Source organism: Pundamilia nyererei, unplaced genomic scaffold, assembly GCF_000239375.1.
Source record: "Pundamilia nyererei isolate P.nyererei 1_Seehausen unplaced genomic scaffold, PunNye1.0 scaffold00023, whole genome shotgun sequence".
Lineage (NCBI taxonomy): Eukaryota > Metazoa > Chordata > Actinopteri > Cichliformes > Cichlidae > Pundamilia > Pundamilia nyererei.
In genome coordinates, this window is record NW_005187424.1 from 5,277,325 (window position 1) to 5,284,422 (window position 7,098).

Genomic DNA, 7,098 nt, shown 5'->3' on the forward strand with positions numbered 1-7,098 from the left:
AATAAAATATATAAAATATACAGAGTTGAATATGTGCAAAACAGTGGCATTTATATACAGTGTGGAGTGCGAATAACGCTCTTATCAGGTTAAAAAACAAAAAGAAATCTCAGTAGAATCAGCAGAATTGACAATAATGATTTCCGAGGCATGTCTCTTAATACAGAATCTTACGGCGTCATTTTTGTACTACTATTCTGAGCACACGTAAAATAAATTTGAGCGCACGTAAAAAAAAATTGCAGGTGCAAGTGTTGCATTTTGAGGAGTAATTTATTTTGAGTGAAGAACAGCTAAATTTGAGTCAACAAAATTCATTGCTGCGTGCAAAAATGTATTTCAGTGTTTGCTATTAACCATACACACACTCAGTTTTTGCATTTGCGCTTGCTCGCAATGTGATGTCTTGATAAATTGAGCAGATATTTGAAGTTTACACTAGTGATGTGCGGATCGATACTGAAATATCGATTCCTCCGATACCAGTCATTTATGTTCTTGAATCGATTCTCATATTAAAATATCGATGTTTTAGTAATTTAGGAACAAATTTGTAGTTTATCATTAACAGGAACACAGTGGAAATAAACTATATCATTCAGATTGTCTACACTGGAAGGAACTACTTCCTCTTCCACCTTTCATAGTCATATGCGAAATATGGCTGTATAAATGTGTTGCAGCCCCTTGGCATGCGCACTCACAACAATGGCTGAGCGTAAATGGAGTCATGTGTGGATGTATTTTACCTCCACAAACAGCGAGACGTGGTTTGTGATACATGTGGCAAGAAAGTGAGGTGTTGTGGCAACACCACTAACCTCGTCAAACACCTCAGAGTAAATCATATCACAGAATATGATGTCTCTCGCGGAGTCCTTTAGTGCTGCAGGCAGGCAGCGTGTTCAAATAGCGCACAACTTCAGTTTTTTTATTTCTATATGATGAATTCTGCATTATTAAGAGATAAGAACAAGTAGTCTGATTTCTTGTAATCATGATGACGCTATAATTTGAGATACAATAAAAGATACAATAAATAAAATACGTTTTTGTACAAAGTATCGGTATCGGATCAGTATCGTCGATACCACCCTGAATTTTACTTGGTATCGGATCGGAAAGGAAATCAGTGGTATTGCACATCACTAGTTTCCACAGCACCATCCTCGCATAAAAGTTCATTTTGTGACCCAGAAAGAGTAATATTTCAAACTCCGCCACTCTGTTCCTCCGCCACTGCCTCGTTTGAGTTTTGGACGAAATGGATTCTGGGATATTGCATTTCATCATTTTGAGCTGATTGGAGACCAAAACAGCCAATCAGATTTTTTTGCATCCAAGTCTGTGATTGGCTGGTTTTGTGGCACAAATATAACGGTGCACAGAAAGAGTTGAACGCACACGGGCAGAAATGTTGACAGCGCAAGCAACACATATCGAGTGAGCGCAAATGCAAAAACTGAGCGAGAGGGGCTGGTATTGTGTGTGTGTCTATGGATAATAGCAAACACTGAAATACATTTTTTGCACACAGCAATGAATTTTGTTCACTCAAATTTAGCTTTTCTTCGCTCAAAATTTCTCCTCAAAATGGAACACTTGTACCTGCAATTTTTTTTTTTACGTGCACTCAGAATAGTGGCACAAAAATAACGCCATAGAATCTCCACTGACGCAAAAAATCAACACAAATATACAATAACCCACATTTGGTCTTTTATGGTCCAGGTTTCCACAGTTGCTAATTGTTCTACTGAACTATAATTTTACCGTAGCTCAGGTCTGTGGGAATGTGCTTAAAACTACTGATATTGTTGCATTAATGGGACAGCATACATAGTTCCAAATTAGCGGAAGCAGCTCTAGTGCAATTTGACTTTTTTAAAATCTTCTCCAGTTTTGAAGCTGCAACCCTTCTTCAGATACTTTTGCATCCGTTGAGAAATGACAAAATAAGATAAATATAATAGAATGCTCTGTTCTCATTATGTGGGCCTTCTGAACTATACTACATACTAGTAGCTCAGTGAGTGGATGACAAGTCATTTTTGATCGAATACACTGCATGGCCAAACCATAACCTCAACTCATCTAGTACACTCCTCCAGTTCTGCCCTGCAGTCTATGGATGTCTTCCTAAAACAAATGGTGCAACAGCAGCTCTAAATATTTACAGTGCCTCAGCAATGCTCCATCTATATCTGTTCGTTGCTTACAACAACACTGAAGACAACAGCGCGCTGAGGGCAGCCGGCTGGGGAATATGCTGATGAGGCACAAAGCATTTCTCACTGGAAATAATGAATACAGAGCTACAGGATATTCACTCATTCAACCTTTATTTAGATAGCACTCGGGGCAAACACAGAGCCAGTTCTCATTTTCAGGTGTGTCCTCCTTGCATAGTTACAAAATTGTGCATTACCAGCAAAATGGACATCGGTATTTAGCAGAGCATATTATTATATGAATTAATTTAGCATGTGATCACTGGATGATAAATGGGTAAACATATGACACAGAACAACGAAGATCCGTGTTACTTTTAAAGATAAAATTTTAGCTCCATATTTCAAGAGATAAATAAAATCTTCTTATTTCTAAATGTAAGACCAGCTGTGCTTTTATACATAACTTTAAAAACATGTGCATTTCACTTTAGGCTGCACTTGATCAATCCTGTGTTTCACCTGTTACCACTAAATACATGACATTTTGTAAGTCACATGACAGGATATGCCAGGTAAAATGGCTTTTTAGCAAGTACCTGTGGGCTGCAAATTATTTAGCAGGCTGTGTCAAATTTGCTGTGTATATTAAATCCTTTTTACTAACGGTAGCATTATACCCTTTTAAGAGGAAAAGTAAGAAATTACATGGGAAGAAAAGAAGTAACAAAACAATTAGATGGTTTTCAAGTTGAATAATTGGCTTTTCAGCCCACCTGAGAGCAAGAGAAGAAGGTGAACACAAAATACAAGCATGCATATCAACTTATATTCCTGTTATGGGTGAGGTTTTAGCAAGAAGCTGCCTATCCAGTGCCACCTACTTTAGCGCCATACTATACTTGACCATCCAGTATTCACTCTTTACTCTGCTTTGTACCTGGCAGCTGAATAAAGTAATGAAGTACATCTGAAAAAAGGGATTAAAGAGACTAAAATGGTTTGCTTATAACAATTTATCAAATATGATCTGTATTTTTCATGCTTAAGATATTGCAGATTTAAATTTCACACAATTCATTTAGGCCAGGCAGATAGCTGTTTCATATGGCTAACCGATAAAAAAAACATGAAATGATATTAGCTAGAAACTTCCCCAAGAGAACTTTTACAGACATGCAAAATAAATAAATTAGTCATTTTACCGTTTTAAACTGCTAATACATTTTCAAAGCAGCTGTGTGCTTGTGTGTGTAGATGCTTTTGTGTGTCTGAATTTGCATTTAGAAGAGACACCTTATCTTCAGTAAAGTGACACCACAAAAGCAAGAGGTCCATTTAAATATTACAACTAGAGAGAACGAGACAAGGCAGCCGAACACACCTACAGCGCAAGGGGTGTGTGTGTGTGTGTGTGTGTGTGTGTGTGTGTGTGTGTTTTAAGGGAACTGATCAAAATTATCAGCCGCAAGTAGAAAAATTAAGCAGCTTTAAGAGTGGTAATGAGGAGTTACTGAATATGAAACAATTAGTGTAATTGTATAAAAATACTAAACCTAAGGTAAACAAATACTTTACCTACCACCTTTTAGAACACACACACACACACACACGCACGCACGCACGCACACACAGCAGTAGGTTCACATAGGATGTCAAAGGCTGTTAGTCTACGGTGTCATTTTACGGTAAACTCTCTAATCATCATCTGTCCATCACCTTCTATCTTGATATGTTAATCTAGCGTCTCCGTTTTCTTGTCTATTAAATCCTCTCCTCCCTTTCCTCCCTGCCTTTCTCCTTCCTCCTTTCACAAATCAAATTACACTCTCGACTTCAAAAATGAAATGAGCCACCGTTCATATTTCTTGTTCTGCACAAACACAAACACGTGTTAATTTGTGTCGCTGCCCTAACAGATTTGCCTGCAGGACAAGCTGGTATAGATTACCTCCTTCTGCAGGGTTGAAGGCAATGAGGGAGTAGGGAGGACTTCTCTGTGTGGGTGTGGATGTGATTAAACTGTTACTCAAGCTATTCCGGCTTTGTGGACTGAATGCATAATGCCCCCTAATTAGGTATGTAAAGACAAAAAATGGCTGGACCTACCACATTATGAAGTTTTGTACAAGCAAAGATACAAGCCACAATTATATATATATATTAAACTGACAGAACCATGACCCATGGGAATCATATTATTATGGTGCAACCAATATAACAACACCACATCTTTATACAAGCTGTATATAGACAGACATTCTTGTGCATATAAAATATTTGCAATTATGACAGATTTATTCGTGCACTGGTTGGCCGATTTACCCATAATTACCATGTGACCCATGCAAGGAAAAATGTAAGCAATGAAGGAATTTTCCAGTTGGAATTTACTTTATCCACAGATTTGGTATAATAGCTTTCTGTCTGAGATTATTTTTACTACAAAGACAGCACTTGTTTATGATTTGAACAGCTTTTGGATTTCCATATAACATTAAAAGTGTTGTTTGCGAAAAGAGAGTTTAATCTAGATAGTTTACCATCTGGCAAGCAGAGAGAAAGAGAAAGATCATTTACTAGTAAATTGTATTCCTCCGAGGCTTGGTGAAATTACAAAATCCTGGCACATGGTCCTGAAACCACTGGAGACGTAAAGATTTTGTAAAGATTTTTTGGGGGTATTGTAAATATAGTTAGAATTTCTAGTTTATACATGCTGCAGCTCCACATTTGCTTGGTAAGTGAAAAATTGCTTGTTTGATTCCAAACAGAAACATAAATTCCCTTTGGGATTATGTCAGGAAGGGTAATTGATATAAAACACAGCCAAGTGTGGGTGGGCTGCCCACTGTAGCCAACCATTGTTACAAGGAAACAGCTGAAAGTAACACATACATCATATTGCCAAAAATATGCGTTCATCTGCCTTCACACGCATGACCTTGTGTAACAACTCATTCTTAATTCATTGTGTTTAAAGCGATGTCAGGCCATCGTTTCAGCTATAGCAGCTTCAAGCCTTCTGGGAAGGCTTTCCAAAAGGTTTAGGAGTGTGTTTATGGGAATTTATGACAATTCTTCCAGAAACGCATTGGTGAGGTTGGACACTGAAGTTGGATGAGATGGCCTGGCTAAGATCTAAGCTCTAATTCATCCCAGAGGTGTTCTATTGGATTGACGTCAGGACTCTGTGCTGAGTTCTACCACACCAAACCTGCTCATCCATGTCTTTCTGGACCTTGCTTTGTGCACTGGTGCGCAGCCATATTGGAACTAAAACTAAAACTTTAACTGGGACTAAGAGACTGAGCCCAGCTTCTCGAAAACAATCTCACACCATAATTCTAACTCCACCAAACTTTACACTTGGCACAATGCAGTCAGACATGTACAGTTCTCCTGGTAACCTCCAAATCCAGACTCGTCCTTTTGATTACCAGATAGCTTGTGGCAGAATCTCTCTATGCACTGTTCTCGATCCAATCTGAAGGTCACATGACGTTTGCAAGTCTGTAGCGAATAACTCTGCAGAATGTTGGCGACCTGCGCACACTTTGCGCCTCAGCATCCGCTGACCTCTCTCTGTGATTTAATGCACCAACTGTACCACTTTTTTGGGGTACATAAAATGTGAACATGCATTAAATCATGTACTATTAGAGAAAAATAATTGAAAACTGAAAACATAAAGCTGCACAAGAGTAAAAGGACAAAATGTAAAAATGAGACAAAGCTTAGTAGGATGAGAAGATGTGAGGTTTCGCTGTAGGACAGAAATGGATGCACACTTCTACAGGCACAAAAGTACTGTGTGTGCGTGCATGTGTATGCATGCATGCATGTGTTGAGTCCTGATGTGAATAGGTAAGCAGCTTCCTTTCTTAGCACAAGAACATTATTAGCATACAAGTAGAAGTGCACCCAAGAGAATGAGAGATGAAAACAGAGTGGCAAAAAAAAAAAAATCTAACGGACAGAAAGCGCGACATTTCAGTGAGAGAGCAGAGAAAGACAGAATGAGGCATGTGAGAGGTAGATGACAATGTGAGAAAAGAGTGTGGGAGGTGCTGAAAAAGAGAAAAAACTGGAATAAAAAAGAAAAACGGAAGAAGAGGGCACTCAGAATGTAGGGTGGCATCTTAGAACATAAAACCTGCATAAGAATTGAAGACAAAGATAGCTCTGACAAGTTTAGTCCTGTAGATGGATAATAAAATAAAGATGGAGGCACAAAGATGGACTGAGGGAATGAAAAAGTAATGGAGCTACTCAAGAGTCCAAAGGCTTTAGTGTAGAAGATAGAGAGCCTATGGTAGCATACACTATATTTAGTAGAGTAAGGTGAGGTGTGTGCACACCTTCAAATTGTACTAATTGTGTAATAAAACGACTAAACCATTTCTCTAGTGTAATAACAGTGGCACAAACAGAGAAGTCCTAAAATAGAAAGTCCCAAAGGAAAAGAATAATTTGAATTAAACTGGGGATGTGCTTGACACATTGCCACTGTGCATGCAAACGTCAGCACAGTGATATTTGCTCTTTGCACTCAACTCAAAGAACTCTTCTTCTAAATGACTGGCATAGCTGGTGAAGGAAAAAACAAAACACACATTATGCCACAACACTAAACGACCAATAAAACATACAATGCGCAGGATATATGCCATTCCAAAACAAACCCAATGTGGGATTTTTCCAACTGTTGCAGTAGTTTCACTAACATCGGTTATGTGCCATCTGGAAATCATATGCTTCTACATTGATGGATTATAGAGATGCCTGTAGAGAGGAGACTGTTCACAGATCTGTGCTTCCAGCACATCAGTTTTGCATGTGCACAAGCCATCTCACATGCACAATGTTAGAAAAGCTGGGATCTGCACAATCAGCCAAAAGGACAACAAAGCAGTCCATGAGGCAA